We start from the raw sequence: 23191 nt of genomic DNA, 5'->3' as shown, positions 1-23191 counted from the left end.
TTTCTACCATGAATGGTCAAAGTACCTCAGGAAGATTTGATCTCAATAAGCTGCTGATCGCTGGAGTTTTACTCTCAGTCATGGCAGAGAAGACAAGGAGAAGGAATTTCAACAACTTCTACATTGACTTGTTGAGGGAAATATGATTTTTCAGAAGTTCTTTATGCCAACGACAGAAAGACTTCCACAACAGTTCTGTGTTCGATCTTGATGGAAGAATCCTCTGGGATGTTCAGAGATTGATTTTATCTCACAGCCATCAAGACAGACTCAGCCTTGATTCATGAGCTTGATGATATTGATGTTAGACATAAAGTCTGGAGATGCTGGGGATTGAACCCAGGACCTCCTACATGCAAAGCAGGCGCTCTTCCACTGAGCTACATCCCCTGTTTCCTTCAGCTGTTCTGCTGATTACGACTGAAGTGAATCAGCTCAGTGAGTCCAGGAGGAAAACTCCTGAGAAGCCTGTTCCTCTCTCAGCAGGACAGTCTGGACTGTGGAGTGTGGCTGGTTGCTGGAGGTCAGTATTGATGGAAGTGGATCCATCACTGGTCCAGGTCAGGTGTTTTCTGTTCATGGGGGTCTGATGGTTGATGGTCCATCTGACAGCCAGGTAGTGCAGCACTAAAACCATGCTGAAGGAGGCGCTGTGGCTCAGCTGCTCAGAGAGCCTGTCTCATCAACAGGAGGTCCTGGCTCCAAACATCATCAGTCAGTTACTACATCTGGAAAGTGACAGCAGGGTTACTGTCTGCTAAATAACCAGGAGGTTGAGTTTCATCAAGACATCTATTATGTTGAAGTGTTTTGTCTTTTATTATCAAAACACATTTTACAGTAAAATAAAGATCATGAGTGGAGAGTGGAAAAAAAAAAGACTGAGTGGAGATTCTGGAGTACCAGGGGCTGGACATGGGGTGGGGGTTCAGAGGGTTTAGTTTGAGAAAGGGTGCTTAAGAGCGGGTGCCCAGGTGTGGCTGGAGAGCCTGGTTGGGCTCCAGGAGGAGGGGGTGTATCTGGTGGACGGTGAGTCCAGTCAGGGTGAATGTTGCTGACTGACCAATCAGTCACAGTAAAGAGTGGCAATCAGCAATCAGACGGACCCAGGGAGACAGAGACTGCCCGCTGCCTGCCTGAACAGAATCCTGACAAAGTCAGCACTCCACGGGAAGCGTCTCCACTGGTTAGTGCCTGGTACCAGGTACTGGACCTGTGTGATATTAAACAAATTTTAGATCTCGATATAGCTCATCTTATATCATGATAATCATATATATCCTGGCACAGAATTTTTATTAAAAAGAAAAGGGTTTTTTTTCTCGGGCTGTGTATGTTTTATCTCGTGATGGGCAGATGAGGCTTCATGAAGCTTCATGAACCGCTGAGGATCCAGAGAGGATCAGGAGACTTTACAGGAATGGAATTGATAACTGATCTTCCTCCTCTGAAAGCACAGCTCAGTAATAAACGCAGACACAAAACGACCCCCACAAGCTTTTTCCCTTTTCTCAGTTGGAGGATTTCGCCATGCTGAACAGTGTTTTGCTCTGTGTTCTCCTGATATCCGACATGTCTGACACGGGGAAAGAGAAGGAGTCAGTTTCCTTCATGTTATCCATTTGTGGTTCAATCATTGGAAAAGCATGAAGCTCCTCTGAAGGTCCTGTTAGCACCACAGTGACGCCACACGTCAGTCCTGAGAGTGTCTTTCTAAATGACAGGTTTCCCTTCAGACCGGAGAGGAGAGAGATGAAATGAGAGTTTTGGCTTCACTTCCTCCTGTTGTGACTCTGAAAAGATGCTTCTCCTGGTTGAAAACGTCTCATGTCTTCCTCTCAGCCACACACAGTGACCCGGCCCTCCATGTGGGACCCCCGTCTTCCTGGGCCAGTCTGGGAAGTGGTTCAGTGAGGCCCCCGCCGCCGTTCCCATGGTTCAGCTGTTCCATCACTTCAGGCGTCTGATCAAGTTTCACCTGGTGGCAGCGTCAGCCAGCAGCAGCAGCAGAACGTTCTGGACGCTTCCCTTCTTCTGCTGAGAAGGAGGCAGCTCTGGTTAAACATGAGGAGCAGGTGGTCCAGCTGAGAGCCCAGAAGGAGGCGCTCTCCAGACAGCTGAAGGCAGCCCAGGACAGCCAGGAGAGGTGTTCTGCCGCAGCAGAGGGGGCTTCTCTTAAAGAGCAGCACCGACTGGAGAGGCTGCCTCTGACTGAGGCCCACCAGGAGAACCAGGCCCAGCTCATCAAGGTACAGACCCCTTTCTGTTGACAACATTCCATCAACCTCAGCTCTGTTATGTGGTTTGGATAAGAACTGGTTTGGAACCATGAGTTCCAGGCCACTGAGCGGTTTAGAAAGTCCCTCAATGACCATTTTCACTATTTTCATTCCAGCTTAAAAAGAAAAACAGTGAATGGAGGCCCAGGAACCTGGACGCCAGGGAGGACAAGATCCTCCACAGGAGACAAGACCTGAAGAGGAGGAGCCAGGAGGGGCGAGGAGGGGGTGAGGAGAGGCAGCAGGGAGTCAGAAAGGAGAGAGATGGATAGACTTGGGTAGTTAGTTACTTTATTTTATGTAGTTAGATTTTGGTAGGTAGGTAGTTTTTTTAGGTATATTGGTATATTGTTTTTTTTTAAGGTAGCTAGATTGTGATAGGTAGTTTTTTTCATGTAGTTAGACTTTAGTAGGTATATAGGCTTCAGTAGGTAGTTAGTTTTTTTTTAATGTAGTTAGATTTTGGTAGGTAGTTAGTTTTTTAATGGAGTTAGACTTTTGTAGTTTTTTAATGGAGTTAGACTTTAGTTGGTAGATAGACTTTGATAAGTAGTTAGTTTTTTTAAGGTAGTTAGATTTTGATAGGTAGTTAGTTTATTTTAGATTGTTAGACTTTAGTAGGTAGTTAGTTTTTTTTAAGGTAGTTAGATTTTGATAGGCAGTTAGTTTATTTTAGATTGTTAGACTTTAGTAGGTAGCAGGGCCGTTTCTAGCTTCATGGGGGCCCTAGGCCAGATATTGTCTGGGGGCCCCTATTTTGTCAGACTGTGAAGAAGAGATTCCTAACCCTTTAGATGGTCTACTAAGCCTACAGTTAAAATCAAACGTCTTAAGAGTTGAGCCACTCAGGCAAGTGAAACCGATAAAACTATAATATGAGAAAAACCATCCTCTATATGTCAATAAATAAAACAGATTGAGTGTTTATAAAAAGAAACACGTTTATTTTAAATAAGAAAACATAACAAATCAACATGTATTTTAAAGTGCAACAATCAAAACAAACCACCGCTTAAAATTGTGAGGTGGGGTTATGGAAAGGTGAGTAAAGGAAAAATTTGACCTGGTTGAAGTTCTCTATCAATGAAAGGGGTCTGACCGGGTGTGAGCACACTTGCCAAGGAAGACACAACACAGGGAGTTGCTCTAAGAGGTTGTATTTGTATCTTCCTCTGCTCCGATGCTTCCTGGGCAGAAAGAGGTTCTGATGTTAGTGATTGTTTTGGAGCTTCCTGGACAGAAGGAGGTTCGGAGGCACGTGATGGCCCTGGGGCTTCCTGGTCAGGATGTTCAGACAATGCAGGCTCGATGTCTGGAGCTCCGAAATATTTTAGAATTGCTCCTGCAAAGACGAAACTCATTAGGTTATCAAGCAAAAAATAGATCCTGAGTACATATTCTATTTTATTATTAGTGTTGTTGCAATAATACAGAAAATTAAAATTACTGGTAATCTGTTTTTATATTAAACATTGTGATGTACAGTGTCCCTTTAAAGTTTGTATCCAGTTACAAAGTTGCCACTTTTAAGGGTTTTCTGCAATAGTTTACAAATTGTACTAAAGTAATAAAACTGAGACAAATAAACCACTGCCACAACAGTCTGAAATAAGAATATAACGCCTTGAATAATATTTATACATCAATTAAAACACAATAATCAAATACATTTCTTGTATTTGTTTTTATTGGTTTAATCTTGTTTTATTATTTGCTTTATTGTCTTTAAATTATGTAGTTATTTTTATTCATATGCTTTAATTTTATTGGAATACTACGGTGGCCGACAGGTGCAAACGCACTGCAAACACAGAAAACACATGCAAGAAAGAAACGCTGCGAGAAAAAAATGCTGCAAGAGAAAAAAACGCCGCAAACACAGAAAACACCTGCAAGAGAAAAATGCTGCAATCACAGAAAACACATGCAAGAAAAAAAACACTTGCAAGAAAAAAAAACACTTGCAAGAAAAAAAACGCTGCAAGAGAAAAACCCGCTGCAAACACAGAAAACACTTGCAAGAGAAAAATGCTGCAAATTCAATCCACAACGGAAGTGCGCCAGGTCACTCCAAGAAGAAGAAGAGAAAAGTACGGAAGCCCTACAAGGACATGGTCAAATACTTTTTTTTAATTTCCTCCGCTTTGCCGTGATAACGAGTTAATTTCGGTGGTTTATCGAGAAGTCGACTTGTTTTTCCACGTTGTCTCGACAGTGTAAGTTCAGCATATTAAATGGATTTTTTCTTTAAGAAAATGGATATGTGTGAAGCATAGTTGGACTTAGAGGACATGCAAACATCCCACATTAAAACTGAACACATTTAATTGTTTCAGTGCATCCATGATACGTTTCATACAAACTAACACTGTAAAAAATGAAAAAAATCAGAAAACGGGTGTATAAAACACTGGAAATGGAAGTGTGCTCAAAGCGGTAGGCTAAAGTTTTTAACATTGGCTGTTGTGGCAACAGTTTTGGTAGGTGGGGGTTAATCTGACTGACAGCTGTGTTCTCATTAAGTCTTCAGCTGTCTGTACAGTCTGGTTGCCTCAGCAGCATGATGACCTGCCTCAAGACTCAGTTTATTTATGACCACAAGGCAGAGCTGGTGAAGATCTGGATCACAGACAAAGTCAGTTTTCCAAAGACAGATGTCCTCCTCCAAGACAATGTTCCCTCTGTCCACTGGCTGGAGGTCGTCCTGTGCTCAGTAAAGTTCTGGTACATGATACAGAGGAAAGGTTTTCCATGGAAGGGATCGTATCTTTTAGTGCCTGGCTGGATCCCGGTGTTCCACATTGTCATCACGACGTCCAGCTCCTTCTGTAAAATAAAAAAGACACAAGACATCGGTCAGTAAAAGTGAATAAGTGAGTAAATGAAAGTGAGTTAGTGAGCATGTGAGTGAGTTAATGAAAGGAGACGTTACAGCAGAACTGGACATGACATTCAAACTACTACTATTTTCTTTCTCGCCATTATCAGTGTTCTGTGCATGCCACTTGGTTTTGTGTGTGTGTGTGTGTGTGTGTGTGTGTGTGTGTGTGTGTGTGTGTGTGTGTGTGTGTACATGTATGTGCATATAAGAGTCATTTGGTGCAGGTCTACCAGGTGTGAATGGGTGTGTTTGAGTTTTGAGCTTTGTTCTTATGCTATCTTTTGTTTATCTTTCACTATAAAACTTGAAAATCAATAAAAGTATTGTGGGAAAAAATGAAACAAAGCAGAACTGAATGAGACCCTTATCAACCACATGCCCACTTAAGTTTTACACTGATTAGAACTCCTGCAACAGGTTTCTCCAGCAGTCTGCTTGCTGTCTTTGATTTTGTCGCCATCCACTTTTAACTCACTGCTCCACTATTTTTCTTACAAGTCACATGTCTGTCTGCATGAAGCAGCATGGAAAAGCTGACCTGGTGAATTTGATGAGGTTGTTGCAGTTCTTTGAGCTGCTCCAGAACAGACACAGTCTGGGTCAGACACTAGAAAACACACAGGTCCTGCATCAGGAGGCTGAATATCGCAGTTCCACTGTGCAAATGCTGGACAGACAGCTGTTTCATTTGCGTGCATCATATAAGTTATTCAGAAATTAGTAACAGTACAAAAAACTCATAAACAGGCTGAACTCACCTCTGTCTGTGGTCAGTGGAGCGGAGCGTCGCTGTCTGGTGAAAGACTGGGACTCCCGGTTCACCGTATTGTCGTTTTGTCGAGACAACGTGGAAAAACAAGTCGACTTCTCGATAAACCACTGAAATTAACTCGTTATCACGGCAAAGCGGAGGAAATTAAAAAAAAAAGTATTTAACCATGTCCTTGTAGGGCTTCCGTACTTTTCTCTTCTTCTTCTTGGAGCGACCTGGCGCACTTCCGTTGTGGATTGAATTTGCAGCATTTTTCTCTTGCAAGTGTTTTCTGTGTTTGCAGCGGTTTTTTCTCTTGCAGCGTTTTTTTTTTCTTGCAAGTGTTTTTTTTCTTGTAAGTGTTTTTTTTTTCTTGCAAGTGTTTTTTTTCTTGTAAGTGTTTTTTTTTTTCTTTCAAGTGTTTTTTTTTTTCTTTCAAGTGTTTTTTTTTCTTGCATGTGTTTTCTGTGATTGCAGCATTTTTCTCTTGCAGGTGTTTTCTGTGTTTGCGGCGTTTTTTTCTTGCAGCGTTTCTTTCTTGCATGTGTTTTCTGTGTTTGCAGCGCGTTTGCACCTGTCGGCCACCGTAGAATACACTTTGGTCACTGTATGTGTTGTAAAGGGCTCTGTTAAATAAATGTTGATTGATTAATAGATTAAAAACAAACCTTTAAAACAGTTCTTTAAATTAAAAACTAAACAAAACAGTAGCAGTTTTAAGAACAATGTAGAGACCTTGCCCTCCAGGCTCGGTCCCTAATTAGAGCCCGATACAATAACACTAAACTTAGTAAATTAATTCTAACTAATCATAAAATAACATGTAAAATATGTGAGACAACTTCCACTGAACAATGACAGAGCAGACTACTACAACAACATGCCCTCCCTCCTTATAATCTGAATAAACGGCTCTACGGTCCGGAGTCAGCCACTCATTCCCGGCAAGACAGGCCAACTTTCATGAGACAAACCTTAAAGCTGAGTTTGTGACGAACAGGTAATAGCCAGCAGCAGGCTAACATTTATCCGACGCTAGCTAGCTGGCAAGTGGGACAAATAAACAAACTTGCAAAAAAACAAAACAAAACAAAACAAACTTTGTGTCACCTCCACCTCTCCAGCCCACATCACCAACAAAATGACTTACCTTTATCCTTTGAACGTTTTTCTTCCTCGGTCTTCTTTTTCTTCCGTTTTTCCTTGCCGCTGGTATAATTTCTTGTTGATGCCATTATGGTTTGTTTTGTTAATCCTCTTGCTAATGACGGGGAGCTGTCAATCATTCCCATGGTACCTGTCTGCGGCTGCTACGTGACGTCACTTGCTGTGTGACAGTGCGGTCCAAGTCCAACAGACTAATAATGCCACAAAGCACCAGCCACAGCTTATCACTGCAGTTTATTATATCCAACGTTTATTTTTAAGCATATAAGAGGTGTAATAAACACAAGAGCTAGCTACAGATAAAAACAGGACATTTTAATTATCTTCAGAAGAGGTTGAACATGCAGCTTTGGGGCCCCCTGGTGGCTTGGGGGCCCTAGGCATTCGCCTAGTTCGCCTATAGGAAGAAACGGCCATGGTAGGTAGTTAGTTTTTTTAATGTAGTTAGATTTTGGTAGGTTGATAGGTAGATAGACAGACTTTGGCAGATAGATATACACACAGAAAGGGGCTGACATCCTGAAGAGAGAGACAGATTTAATGAGCATCTCAGCTTCGCCCTTCACTGGTTAAATCCTTGTTTCACTCAAAACTTATGAATAAATTAATTCATGTCAAAGAATCCTACTGACTGAGTATCAATGGTGACTGAATTAGTGATCAAGTGTGATGCTTTCAGACAAACATCTGTTCATTGATCGTTGAAGTCAAACCGCTCCAGCACTTTCTCCAGAAAAACCAGCTGACTCTGGAAAGCCTTCTCTGCATCCGGCCTGTTGGGTGGTGTGTGCTTCTCCTGATGTGACCCTGTGTTTGACCCTTCATGACCCCAGTCTGATCCTCAGTGATGAACTCTGTTCCATTCCTTTAGAGATCAGAGATGGAAATAGTTTGTAGTCTACATTTAATCTAGAAATTGGGCAATAGGATTCACAGTGTTCTTTGCCCTTGCCGACAGTGAAGACTGATTTCACAGCTGAGGACTCCAGCAGTCCCTCAGCCAGATCTTCTTTCAACAATTCATACCAGTCATTAGGAAAGCTGTCAGTCCCAGGACAGTTAGCTCTGTCAGGACCATCGGGGAACCCAAAAGCAGGAGGATCTGGTTAACAGGGTTTAATTAGAGCCAAAGCCACAGAATCACAGGAACAAACCAGGAGGTAGAGGCCGATCCAGAACAGAGTTCCTGAACAAGGAAGCAGGAGAACAGGAAGACAAATCCAGAGCCGGGTCAAAACAACGAGCAGAGTCCGAAAAACCAGAGAAATATAAACGGCAGAAACACAGGAACACTGACAGCCAAGCAGCAGAGGCAGGTGTTGGTTTATTTGGAGTGAAATCCTCCTTAAAACAGTTATCTTTCTAAACAGTACATTTTGACTGTACAACAGTAATGTTTTGAGTTTATTGTGAATGAAATCTTTCCACAGAATAATAAACCTAAATCATCCTTTAAAACGGTAAATCATGTAGGACACTTGTCTTGAACAGAGCAGGGGACTCTGTCCATGAAGAGAACGGTTCTCACAGTGCTGTTCGGCTCTTCCACTTGGTCTGGATAGGGGGCGCTAAAGTGCGGTGCTCAGGGTGAGGTCCTGACAGTGCCGTCTCCGCGCTGCAGACACATATCATTGCCGGTGTGTGGAACCATTCCGGACCGCAGCCGTGCCGTGGCTGCTGGGAGCCGCCACATTAATTTCATGACTACTGATTAGCTGCAGCGTCCGGACCGGAGCAGGACCGGAGCAGGACTGGAGCTGGACTGGAACCAGTGTGAGCCCAGCGTAATGTTCAGGGTTTGTTACAAAACATGATCAGCAGGACTAAGTAATCCATGTATTTGATGTATTTCAGCCAAAATATGATCTCAGGCTAGTAACTTGACCAGTAAGCAGCAGTAACATGTTAATAATGTGGAGTGAGCTGTACTTTATTGACAGCGAGTGTTGGATCTCCAAAAGCAGCGTTATTGGACAGCAGGTTTCATGATGTGATGAGGAGGAATGAAGCTTTTCAGCCTTCAGATGTTGAGTTTAGGTTTCTGGACAGTTGAAGCAGGAAGGAAACGTCCAGTTTCTCCTCAGCGTCGTCCAGGAAGCTTCTCCACACTGATCTCTGGGAAACAAAGTGGTGTTCTGATATCTGCGCCAGTCATCTTTTAAAATTTGAAAAGAAACGTGCAGCTTGTCCCTCTTCCGCCTGCGCTCAGCTCTGCGACACTCCCTCCGAGCTGCCGAGTTCTCTGCCTGAACCAGGGCTCAGGTTTGGCTTTGGGCTGCCTGGTTTTTAATGGAGCCACTGAGTCCAGGATTGTTTGGCAGGAGGAGTGGAACCATGAGCTGAGCTCCTCTGGACCCGTTAGATCAGGGGAGCACAGAGCTGGTTGAAGGCAGCAGAGAAGAGAGCAGCGGTGGAAGGGTTAAAGGTCCAACAGCGCCGAGCAGGGACGCAGCTTTTAACTGGTGCACAGAACAACCCGACTTCAAATACCACAGGCAGATGGTCGGAGAAAACACTGTCGCATATCTCCGGATTTTTAACAGAAAAACCATCACAGAGAACAAGACCGAGTGTGTGTCCCCGTTCGTGTGTGGGACCAGACACACACTGAACCAGACGGAGAGAGTCAGTGAGTGTTAAGAAGTCCTTTACCAGAGGTTTACCAGGGCAGCAGACATGAATGTTGAAGTCCCCAAGAATAAGGACGTGATCACAAGGCTCCAGTTTCTCAGCCATGGTGGACAGGAAAGCTGTTCGCTCTGTCTCACTCATAAGTGAGTGCTATACAGACACCAAGACCTCTGCAACCGGGCCTGGTTAGCTCAGATGGTAGAGCATCAGACTTTTAATCTGAGGGTCCAGGGTTCAAGTCCCTGTGTTGATAGGATCCCTGTTCAAACTAATTCTACTTGCAGATGGCCTTGAAGTGTGAGAAATCTCTGAGGTTCTGCTGATTAGGAGAGAGTCTTCCTCAATGACTTCTTTGACTCCCATGAGCTGAACGTGATTTTCCTCACAGAGATGTGGCTACGAAAAGGTGAACTGGTCCCCTGCTGGAACTCTGTTCCCAGGACTGTGGCTTCTTCAGCTCTCCCAGCATGCCCTGGGACTCATTAACGGCCTGTTTACATCCTGGAGGACTGTTTGAAGTGTCTAAGGTCAAACTGACCATCACTCAAGTCATCATGACTCATGTTTTCATTTCTTTCAGTCAGGATGTCGTCATTTTATGAGCACTGTCCAGGCTGTCAGGAGTCTGGATCACCTGCCTGATTCAGTGTGATGAACATGTCGGCTCGTTGGTCTTGGAGTATGATTGTCACTTTGGGTGTGAGAGGTCCCAGGTTCAATTCCCGGACGAGCCCTTAGAGTTAAGGTGGAGAAGCTTCTCTGACTTTGTGTTGGAGGTTTGTCTGATCTCATGTTCATGACCAGCAGCAGCATTTCCACTGTCAACAAGGAGACGGAGCCTGAGAGCTCTCAGAAAGTTCCACCTTGGAGCAGTTTCTAAAAAGTAGTGTTTTCAGTGTCTCCAGCACTGTTGTGGTGTAAACAGACACCAGAACACAGTGAGAGTTCAGTGTTTCCTCTTGAAGCCTCTGCAGTGTAAACGGCCTTATTTTCAGGCAGCAGACCAAAACAGTGTTGTCAGACAGAAGAGCTGGAGGACATGGTTCCTGGAGAGAAGCAGAGCTGAGTCCTCCAGTGGTTTCATTTAGGATGTGAGGGACTCAGCAGCACAGCGGCCAGCAGGACTCATGGCTGTGTGACGCTTCCCCTCCCTCCTGGGTCAGGGTTCTCTGCTCATGTTATGTGTGTGAAGCAGGAGGTTCAGGCTGGCCACGGATTGGACGGAGGCTGATGGGACTGTCTATAAGGGGAAGACCAATCCAAGGCCGGGGCTCCACTTCTCTCTCTGGCTCCCAGCTGAACTCAGGCAGTGAGAAAATTCTGGTCTGGATGTTTTTTCTCAAAATGAGGATAAATGACATCACTGCATGAAAAGCCAGATATTCGGGTCTTTACATCGTTGTAAACGTGCCTCGTTTGCGACAATGTATGTGCGTCTCCAGGTTCTGCACTTCTCCTTTGCCTGTGGCATTAATTGTTGGTAAGGTGCTCTCTTGTGTGGAGGAGAGGGAGGGGTGAGGGGACGGGGGGCGGGCGGAGCAGGGAAGCGGGGAATACACGCCGCACCGGAGAGGTGTGAAAAACTGATTAGCACTCCGCCAGCCTGTCCAGCTTCATTCTGAACACCCATTGGATGGAAAGACACAGGGTAACAAAAAACCCTGTGTCCTGATTGGTTAAGAGATCTGTTGCTATTGGTCAACTTCGGCTCATGAATTATCTGAATTCGACCCCCGCCCCCTCATCCCGCCACCCCCCTCCCCACGCTCATCCCCCCCCCCCCCCCGACCCCCCTCCAGTCATCACCAATAAAAAATAATATGAACCATGTAAATTACGTACAATTATTTCACCTTCATACTTGCCATTAAACAATGAGCTATCCTACAGATCATGAGAATGTATTCAGAGAGACAAAATGCTGCAGACATGTTGAAAAAGAAGAGCTTTTATTCAGCTGAACAAACTCAAGATTCGGAGATCAATACCAGTCAATGCTTCACAGCTGGAACAGAAAAATAAAGTCTTAGGGACCAGCAATAGTATTCTAACCACATCGTATACAAAACACACAATGTAATGAATTCAATTAAAATATCTTACTCTCTGTCTTCTCTGACGACCATAGGTGAAAGTAAGCCGGAACGCACCGGAACACCGTGCCAGTAAGAAATATACTGGCCTCTTCTACAGGAACGCTCCGGAACGCCTCTGAAAAGCAACTTTCACTCATGCATACAAAGCGAGCCCTTTCTTTTTTCAAGCAAATTTTACCGGAATAAGTGTAAAATTGATGAATACATAAAACTCATCTCCAGACTACATCTTCTGTGACGTGTTGAACAAGGTTAATGTGCCTGACGAGCACTGGAGTACTCGCTTACCGTGACAGGTTGCAGCTTGTAGCGGCAGTCACTCGCTGTAGCGTAACGTTAATCCAATGTCCACTGTTGTGTGTTTTTTGCAGACAACAGGGTCGTCATTTTTGCAAAATAAACAACATAAAACCACAAGTAATAAATTGTGAGGGTTCACGCGTCGTAAAATATTCTCCATCTCTCTGTCATGCTAGCAGCATCACTCCTTCCGCAAACAAGCACACGTGGAAGTGAGGTAAACGCAATGCGTTCTTTTCATTGGATGGCTGGTTGCCTAGGTGATGTAAGGACCCCTTCCCCCGTCCCCGTCTCAAGAGACAACCAGGACAGGTCAAAAATGCAAAGAAAAAAAAAAAATTTAACTAAAAACAACATTTATTATATATATATTATACATATTGTTGCGGTGGCAGGCGCCGCTGGGGGCCGCCATACTGTTTGGTGCCGCAAGGCATCATGGGAGGGGATTGTTCGGCCCGTTTCAAGATGTATTTTGTGTTAAAATGTGTTAAAATGTACTTCGTTTTGTTATAGATGTGTTAAGTTATTGTTTTTCTATGTGTTGATGCCGTTTTTCCGGTCTTTTCATGTTAAGTTTCATTTACGTTATGTTGGACCAACAGTTACAGGGGTCGGTGTGAGAGTGACCCGGCCTCTGTGCCGACATTGTTTGATGTGAGCGACATACTCCCAGTATACATTAGTTGTAACAACAACAAAACCTTTAGTTGAGCTGAAGCGCAGCAGTCCTCGTCGATTGTTGCCTCCGTCGTGAAGAGGCCGCCGTCACAATATGTGTTATATTTAAACATTCAAAATAATATTTGAACAATTAAAAAACAAACATCATGCTTTCAAGGATGTCAAAAAGAGCAGGCTTTATCAATATCTGTTTTGTACGATGCTCGCACGCTTTGTGCACAAACTAAAACATTTTTTTGAGTTTCACAGTTCCTGCAAGAATCTTATCTTACTTTCACCACTGCTGACGACTCCGTGCAGCAGACTTCATGGCGTCCTTCTGATCTGCCCTGTCCTGTTGGCTGAGGCGGAAGCTCCTCCGTAGAGTTTCAAAATATGTTTTACAGGCAGCTGTAAATGGCAAAACGAAGATGTTAGAACCCTTTTTTTTCGAAGGGGGGGTGGGGGGGGGGTCTAAACCCATTTTAAACTGGCTACTTACATAAAATTACATCTGAGTGCACATCCTGAAAATCTGGACTTGTGATGATGGTTTTCACCAAACATGTAGTCACGGCCTCATTGTGACGCGAGCCCAGTCTGTGAAAACAGATCAGAACTTTCATTCTCCACTCAAAGCAGAATCTTACAGTTGTATAAATCATTTTCAAAAAGTCTCACCCTTGCTCCGGTTCGTAAAGCAAGACGTTTCCTTCCGAGTTGTGAAGCCTACAAACGGTTTCCTAAAAGTACGAGAGAGAAAAAGGCATGTTTGTGAGCAAAGATGGAGGACTACATGATATCACTACTTAACGTTGCCATTTGATATCATTGCAGTAAAAATGATTAAAAACATCCTTCAAATTGGTTCATTCTTACCGCAATTTTCGGACTGTGGGCTCATCTTTTACGCTTCACCACTTGCCCGCAGGAGAAGCTGTTCAGTTTGGCTTCCAGGCCGTCTATTCGCTCCTGCAGCCTGAGCTGCGATGCTGCGACAGTCGTTTCCAGCTTCTCCTCCAGCTTTGCCTCAGTCTGTGAGACCTGACGAGACGGCCTGCTGATACAGATCCAAATGTTTTTCAGTCTCTGTCGCGGGACTGACCGTAACAAAATCACCCCGTCCCGATCGAGTTTGTGGCGAGTCGAATGGAAGATAACGCGCAGCCATTGCAGGAACACTTTCCAAAATTATTTGTTTATCTGCGTTTCGCGCGGTTAAGAAGTCTCGCGAGGCTACCATGTGATCGTGACTTCACATGTGATTGGACGGACCATAGGGACGGACACTGCAACGTAATGATGTGAGTGACGCCGAATATCAAGAAGTAAACAAACATGCCGGCTCCCTCAGTTGTACAGAGTTTCACTGAGCTGAAGATGAACGTCTCCGGGCCCAAGAAGAAAAGGCCTTGTCGCCTCTGTGGGCATTCTGACAATGAGCTCGGCCATAGCACGTATTTTTTGCACAAAAAATTCTATTTTAAAAACGGAGTTTGGGGAAAAAAAAATATTAAAAGGGCTGGCCCAGACTCTGTGAAGGACCCCGTCTTGTCCAATGATGATGTCGGAGGAGGTGAAGAACCGAATAATCATCCATCAGACAACAGTAAGTTACGCAACTTCAATTTATTTCAACTTTTAGTTACATTTATGAGACGTATTCTCGAAGATAGGAAATCCTTTGGAGCGTCCTTCAGAGTGACCCTCCGAGTAACAATGGTCTGTTCTTGAAAATGTAAACGTGCGACATCGTACATATTTATATTTTTAATGTTGTCGAGATGAGAATAGTAATTCTCAAGGCCTATGGCCACCGTCATGATCTCCTGCATGTCTTTGTGTGATTTTCTTTAGATGAAACCACAGAGGACCAGAGTATTAATGTTGTCGGTGAGAGAGATGCAGTGGACGAAATACCATCAACTGACCCTTCAGACGGCGGTAAGCTTGCTACACAATTTCACGCTGCATTACTGCATAATAGTGTGTTCAAAAGTAGCACTGGATACTGATACTAAAAAGCAGAGATGGCAAAAGTACCCCAATTCTTTGAGTGGAAGTAAACGTATCTGTGTCAAAAATTACTTTGGCAAACATGAAAGTGCTGGTCCACATATCTACTCAAGTAAAAGTAAAGAGTACAGGCCCTGAAATGTACTCAAAAGAATTATGAAAAGTAAAAAGTATTTTTATTGCACGCTTCACTACAAAGTTAGAAACCATTTCAACGTTGTATGAATATTGACTCATGAAACTTAGATGGACCTGGTTTCTAAACTGTAGTGTCAAAACTCATCTCATAGACCGAACCCTTCAACTTTTTTTAATAGTACGTCAATGCACCATGTACATGTTTATAATTAACAAAAACATTAAAGCATTTGCTTTTAATTCAGCTTTTTTTTTAACAAAATGAAATAAGATTAACATAAAATGCAATGATTTACTGTGTAATTCAAACAGCTTTCTTTTTTAACAAAATAATATAATTAATTCAAAGAGATCTCTTTTAATTCACAATGAACTAATTTTTGTTTTTTCATATTTTTAACCTGAGTTACACAACACACTCTTTTGTCCTTCACGGTCCTCTCTGCTGTCCATCTTCTATACTTCTTCTGGCTTCATCCTGCAGACGCTCTAATTGTGACTGACTGGCGTGAAGGCCGCCATGTCAGCCGCGTCTTTCAGCATTTCAGCGGAAACCAGTTTTCGTCACAGCCAAAAATAAATAAATAAATAATAGATATTTAAAGAAGTAACAAGCTTTTTGGGAAAATGTAAGGAGTAGAAATTACAGATATTCGTATTCAAAATGTAGGGAGTAAAAGTAAAAAGTTGTCAGAAAAATAAATGCTTCTAAAAGTAAAAAGTACCTGAAAATTTTACTTAAGTACAGTAACAAAGTATTTGTACTTTGTTACTTGCCATCACTGCTAAAAAGTAATATACATATTTGAGAATAAAGCACAGCATATAACACAGATGCACCTACAAATTGGTGTATTAGCGAGTCACAAATGTTTAACATCTAATTTGATGTGTCCCTACAGAACTTCTTATGTGTTTCTTTTTTTTTCAGATGACATCGCAGATGACCAAAGCATTCATCTTTTTCTTGACTCCAGTGAATCTGATTCAGAGGGGGATGAGGGAGTAAACCTTTATGTGGTGAGCATGGTTGACATAGAACACACAAAGCATTACAAATGCATTACACTTCAATCCATATGCATTCTAATTGTACTTGTCCATTCAACCAAATTCACACAATTGATAACTGGCTTGTGGCGGCCAAGCGTTCATAGCGACGTCGCTTTTTGATCCTTCGATGTCGGCTCTTCCTATCATTGTGAAGCAGAATTCACCAAGCGTTGGATTGTTCACCCACCAATAGGGAACGTGAGCTGGGATTAGACCGTCGTGAGACAGGTTCGTTTTACCCTACTGATGATGTGTTGTTGCAATAGCCTATTATGCTCTCTACATATCAACAGAATAAGGATTATCACACTCCACCTCAGTGATCATCATCGGTCCCTGAATTGACACAATGAGCATCACCTGAAAAAATGCAGAACCGGAGCAGGAACTCACAAGTGGTGGTATTCATGTGCTTAATGACAGTCTTTTGTGAAGTAAATTGCACACACTGCTGGCATTTGACTTACAGGCTGACATCGATCACGTACTTGATTGCTGTTATTTGAGAGTGAAACTTGTTTTTGACCATCAAGCAGTCACTAATCCCTCCTCAGTCTTGATTTCATGGTTGTTTCACTTCAGTTTTAATGCAGTGATGTCAAACCAGTTTTAGTTCAGGGGCCACATACAAGCCCATTTGATCCCAGGTGGCTCAGGTCTTTTTGAGCAACAATTTGAACAAGCTGGAATGTCTTAAGAAGAACAATATTAGGACTCAGTTTAACACATACACATTAAGATCACAGTTCATCTGTAAAAGGTGCAAATCATTTAGTCACAGCTATCTGGAATGGAGCAAAGCAATACTATTTTTTAACTTTATGATTAAAACAACTTGTTTGCAACAAATTATTTTAAATTTACATTAATTTACCCATCTGTTCTGCCCTCAGTAAAATGTGTCTGATAAATAAGTTTAAAAAAGTTCATAAATTCTAATAAATATTTCAGAGTTCATTTGTTGAAATTCATATTAAAAAGTACATGCTAAAAAGAAGAAAATGTTATACAGTCAATGTGTGTTTATCTGCCTTTTATTTTGAAATGAAGTTGATGCATTGTGGGAATCAGAAGCTCAGCCTAGGAAACTATCAGTCTGTCTGCTATCATCTGAGTTTCTCCTGTGTCTCAAAGCTCATCTAAGCCTCCGAAAACAACGGCTGTAAGTTAAAAAAGTGTTTAATAATTAAAGAAATGAGAATGTGTTATCTTTGTAAGCTGTGGAAGCTCTGCTAGAGATCGTTTTTCTGCTGTGTGTTACCAGGAAGTAGACAGAGCCCATTCATTCTCTAGCCTGTTGTAATGCTGAAGCATGTTAATGCAGCTTTTCTCATGTGTTGACGATCTAATTAGCATATGAATGAATCGATCTTGCTGTTGAAAGAATCTGTGACTTTGAGGATGGCAGTTTGATTAAGTTTAATGCACTGTTTGATGCTCATTATGTGTTATTTTTCTGATTACAAACTGATGTGTTTTTTTTCTTTTCCATTTCATGTATTTCAGTTTCACTCGATCCTTTCAAGCCACAATTTGTATTGTAAGCTGTCTTCAGCAGACTGTATTAAAGGAGCAAGACGCTCAGATCCTGGCTTGTGACAACGAGTTTGGCTTGCTGTTCATCTGCGTTAACATACACGGAGTATACAACACGTAGTGGTAGCAGTATAGTGAAAAGCCGTTCCAGCAGTTGGCGAAAGGTGAAAATCGAGATGCAGCAATGGACAACAATCAAGCAAGCAGTCACAAAGAGGAATCAGCTGTCCCTGAAGCCGCACAGACCCGCCCAGCTTCATCGAAGGCAGCATCTAAAGCTCAGTCCAAACACTCATCCTCTACAAAGTCCAGCATGGCTGAAGCAGCTGCCATGGCCCGGGCCTCAGCAGAAGCTGCACTCGCCAAAACAGCCTACATCAAAAAGCAATTAGAAATCAAACAACAACAGGCAGCGCTGGAAGCAGATATGGAATTATTAGAAATTAAAAAGGAAGCAGCAGCTGCAACAGCAAAAGCCGAATTCTTGGAAGCAGTCGCACAACAGGATGACCAAAGCAGCTCAAGTAGTTCAGTCCCACCACAACTCATCCAACAAAGAACAGCAGAGTATGTGCAGCATCAAAATCAGCATGCTCCAGCTGAACCGCCACAAGATAAAGCACCTCAACATGATGAAAATCCCCCTCCAAAAACACTGCTGACATTCCCATCGATGACACCTGCACAAAGCCGCTCTCCCCCAATGTACAATGAGACACCCACAGTAAATCAGTCTTTCAGCCAACAAAGAGACAAAGTAAGTCCACACAACCCTCATCCCAATGATCGCAACAACTCACCTATGGTGGACTTTGCCAAATTCCTCGCACGCAGAGAGCTAATCACAACGGGACTTTTCAAGTTTGACGACACCCCAGAGAACTTTAGAGCGTGGCAGTCATCTTTCCTAAATGCAACTGAAGAAGCGGGGCTCACATACAGTGAGGAGTTAGACCTCCTTGTCAAGTGGCTCGGTAAAGAGTCCTCTGACCATGTTAAAAGAATTCGAGCTGTCTACATCACTGACCCCAAAGCTGCATTAGAAATGTCATGGGACAGACTCCATGAGTGCTATGCGACTCCAGAGATTGTTGAAAATGCCCTCTTCAAAAAGCTCGACGCTTTCCCTCGCCTTACAAACAGAGACAATGTAAAACTCAGGGAGCTCAGTGATTTGCTTATGGAGCTGTTGGTTGCTAAAAATGAGGGCTATCTTCCAGGTTTGGCTTATCTCGACACACCACGTGGCATCAGGCCAATTGTTGAAAAACTACCTCCAAGCCTACAGGATAAGTGGGTCCATACAGGCTCAAAATACAAGCAAACTTATGAGGTCACATTCCCCCCTTTTTCATTCTTCGTGACATTCATTCAGCAGCAGGCCAAAGCCAGAAACGACCCAAGTTTTGCCTTAACATACAACAGCCAACCCTACAGCAAAGGTGAGAGAGCTCCATTCAAACCAAACAGTTACAAAACACCCATTTCTGTCCACAAAACTGACATCAATGCAACCACTGCCACAAGTAACAAAGATGAGGATCTGACACGTTACTGCCCAGTTCACAAGAAACCACATCCCTTAAACAAGTGCAGGGCCTTTCGGATGAAACCATTACAAGAAAGACGCAACATACTCAAAGAACACAGGCGCTGCTTCAAATGTTGCTCTCCCAATCACACTGTCAGAGACTGTCAAATAACACTTAAATGTGATGAGTGTCAAAGTGAAAAACACTGCTCTGCCTTGCACCCCGACACAACCCAACAACCTCAGTCACCACCCACACCTGAGCTAGAGGCAGAATCCCATGAAAGCGCTCCACCTGAGGTGACATCACGGTGCACTGAGATCTGCGGTGAAGGCAGCCCTCCACGTTCCTGCTCTAAGGTGTGCTTAGTCAAAGTGTTCCCCAAAGACCACCCAGAACGCTCTGTCAAGATGTATGTGATCCTTGACGATCAGAGCAATTGTTCATTAGCGAACCCAGAATTCTTTGAACTCTTTGGCATAAAAGGCAGCCCGCTAACATACAATATGAGGACGTGTACTGGTCTAAGGGAAATGCTTGGCAGAAAGGCAGTGGGGTTCCAAATCGAGCCAGTCAACGGAGGTTTACGTCTGGATCTTCCCCCTCTCATCGAATGTGATGAAATAATGTTTAATCGAGATGAAATACCAACACCTGAAATCGCCCTTGCACATGCCCACTTAAAACATCTGGCCCCCCACATTCCCAAACGCGATCCTGATGCCCAGATAGCAGTCCTACTGGGCAGAGACATCATTCAAGTCCACAAGGTGCGGCAACACGTCAACGGGCCCCACAATGCCCCCTTTGCGCAGAGACTGGACTTAGGGTGGGTGATCGTGGGTGAAGTATGTGTCAGTGCTCATAAACCAACTGTCAGTGTGTACAAAACTCACGTGCTTCCTAACGGCCGTCCATCTCACCTCACTCCTTGCCATAACAGCATCAACATCAAAGAGAAATCATGCTACGGCGGGGAGCATGGGACAGGCCTCTCTAAACACATTCGAAAGACACCCACAGCTGAAGAGAAGCTTGGACAGAATGTCTTCGAACGTACAGAGAGTGATAACAAATGTGCCATGTCCTTCGAGGATGAGACCTTTCTAAAAATAATGGAGAAAGAGGTCTATCAGGATGAAAACAGCAACTGGGTTGCTCCCTTGCCATTCCGGTCTCCCCGTTTGCCACTCCCTAACAACAGAGAGCAAGCAGTGTCGAGACTCAGCTCCCTAAGACGCAACCTAACAAAAAACACACAGATGCAACGACAGTTCTCAGAGTTTATGGAAAAGCTGTTTGAGAACAAGCATGCAGAAATTGCACCACCCATCAATGATGATGCTGAATGTTGGTACCTGCCTACCTTTGGGGTATATCACCCCCAGAAACCCGGTCAGATAAGGGTTGTCTTCGATTCCAGCGCCGAACAGTTTGGTGTGTCCCTCAACTCAGTGCTACTGACAGGCCCAGACCTCAACAACACCTTGCTCGGTGTACTCATTCGGTTTAGGAAGGAGCCTATTGCAATCACGGCCGACATCCAGCAAATGTTTTATGGATTTCTTGTGAGACCCGACCACAGGGATTATCTCAGGTTCTTATGGCACAAGGACCACGACCTATCAAAAGAAGTGCAGGAGTATCGCATGCGCGTACACGTTTTCGGAAACAGCCCATCGCCAGCAGTAGCAATCCACTGCCTTTGGAGAGCGATCCAGAAGGGCGAGCCAAAGTTTGGAAGTGACACAAGGCACTTTGTTGAGAGACATTTCTACGTGGACGACGGGTTGATTTCGCTTCCCACTGAGTCTGCAGCAATAGACCTGCTCAAGCGCACATGTGCATCCCTAGCCGAGTCTAATGTCAAGCTCCACAAGATCGCCTCAAACAGTGTTTCGGTCATGCAAGCATTTGAGCCCGACGATCTAGCCACAGGTATCAAAGACCTAAGCCTTGACGACGACACTCTACCAGCACAAAGAAGCTTGGGCCTCTGCTGGGACATAAACTCAGACACCTTTACGTTCAAGGTAGCGGTGAATGACAAACCCTACACCCGCCGCGGCGTGCTCTCAGTGATTAACAGCATCTTTGACCCCTTGGGATTAGCAGCACCTGTGACAATAAAAGGCAGACTGCTGCTGCGTGAACTTGCCAACGGTGTTCAAGATTGGGATGCTCCTCTTCACGAGGACAAAAAGAACACATGGGAAGCATGGAAAACGTCCCTCCAAGATCTGTGCAGTCTTCAAGTCCCACGCTGCTATGTACCGACTTCGCTCTCAGAGTCCACCTACACTGAACTGTGCATCTTTTCTGATGCTTCGAGCTGGGCGATTGCAGCAGTGGCATACCTAAGAACAGTCAACGAACAAGGACATTGTGAAGTCGGATTTGTGCTTGGAAAAGCAAAACTGTCACCACGCCCAGAGCCCACAATACCTCGCCTTGAACTATGTGGAGCTGTTCTCGGGGTCGAGATAGCTGAGCTCATCTTGGATGAACTGGATCACAAACCAAATGCTGTCAAATTCTATTGTGATAGCAAAGTGGTCCTCGGTTACATCTGCAACGAGGCGAAGCGCTTCTACGTGTACGTCCACAACCGTGTCCACCAGATACGTCAGACTACTACCCCTGAACAGTGGCACTATGTCGTATCAGAGCAAAACCCTGCAGATCTAGCGACCAGATCTGTTCCCCCGTCACAGCTCATGGACACTATGTGGTTCAAAGGGCCTGACTTCCTCCACAAACCTCCTGAACCAGAGACATTTCAGCCCTTTGATCTCATGCACCCTGAAAAAGACATCGAAATCAGACAAGTCACTACTCTTGCCACAAACATTCAAAAAAAGGGCCTCACACCAGAACGCTTCAACCGCTTCTCGACATGGAAGTCATCAGTGCGTGCCATTGCCTTTCTCATTCATCAAGCCTGCTCTCACTCAACTGTCAATTCATCTCATCACTCGTGCAAAGGCTGGCATCAGTGTAACAAGCCACACACTCCTGAAGAACTGCAAAAAGCTCAGGAGCTCATTCTCCAGTCTGTTCAAAGAACTACCTATCCTGAGGAGTATGCTGCTCTCCAAGCCAAAAAACCTGTCACGAGTTCAAGTACCATCTTACCTCTTGACCCTTATATGAGTGAAGGCCTCATCAGAGTTGGGGGCCGTCTCAGACACTCGTCTCTGAAGACAGAGGTCAAATACCCTGTCATTCTCCCTAACAACCACCATGTCACTAAGCTGGTAGCAAAACACTACCACACAATGGTAATGCACCAAGGAAGACAGTTCACAGAGGGAGCCATTCGACAAGCTGGACTGTGGGTTGTGGCTGGTAAAAGACTGGTGTCATCCATTATCCACCACTGTGTAACATGCCGAAAACTCAGGGGCAAATTAGAGACTCAAAAAATGGCGGATCTCCCCCCTGAAAGACTCGACACCTCCCCACCTTTCTCCTACGTCGGTCTGGATGTATTCGGTCCATGGACGGTCATCACACGACGCACACGAGGCGGTGCAGCTGACAGCAAGAGATGGGCCATATTGTTCACATGCATGACTACAAGAGGTGTCCACATGGAAGTCATTGAGTCTATGGATGTCAACAGCTGCATAAACGCATTACGCCGATTCTTTGCTATTAGAGGGCCAGCAAAGCAACTCCGATCAGACAGAGGCACAAACTTCATTGCAGCCAGCGTGGAACTCGGCATGACGCAATCGAACGACAATCAGCCAAACATCCTCAACTACCTCCACACCAACGGCTGCACGTGGGAGTTTAACCCTCCTCATGCGTCCCACATGGGAGGTGTCTGGGAGAGGATGATCGGGGTGACACGTAAAATACTGGACTCTATGCTTTTGCAGAACAAACACACCCGTCTGACACATGAGGTGCTTTGTACCTTAATGGCTGAGGTATCCTCCATCATCAACGCGAGACCTCTAGTTCCCATCTCAACAGATCCGTCATCTCCATTCTTGCTCTGCCCAGCAATGCTCTTGACCCAAAAGCAACATGTGCCTCCTCCGCCAGGAGATTTCACTGCCAAAGATCTACTCAAGAACCAGTGGAAGCAGGTGCAGGCGCTTGCAAATGAATTCTGGGGCCGCTGGAGGAATGAGTAT

The 23191-nt window shown here is 44.2% G+C and overlaps 1 non-coding gene across 1 annotated transcript; it reads right to left on the bottom strand.

The window, feature by feature from the left end:
- Positions 1-318: 318 nt before the first annotated feature.
- trnaa-ugc (transfer RNA alanine (anticodon UGC)) lies at positions 319-390 on the bottom strand. Its single transcript has one exon. It is a non-coding gene; the product is annotated as a tRNA-Ala (tRNA).
- Positions 391-23191: the final 22801 nt, after the last annotated feature.

Source organism: Salarias fasciatus, assembly GCF_902148845.1.
Source record: "Salarias fasciatus chromosome 23 unlocalized genomic scaffold, fSalaFa1.1 super_scaffold_20, whole genome shotgun sequence".
NCBI classification, from domain to species: domain Eukaryota; kingdom Metazoa; phylum Chordata; class Actinopteri; order Blenniiformes; family Blenniidae; genus Salarias; species Salarias fasciatus.
This window is presented reverse-complemented; position numbering and strand designations above follow the sequence as displayed.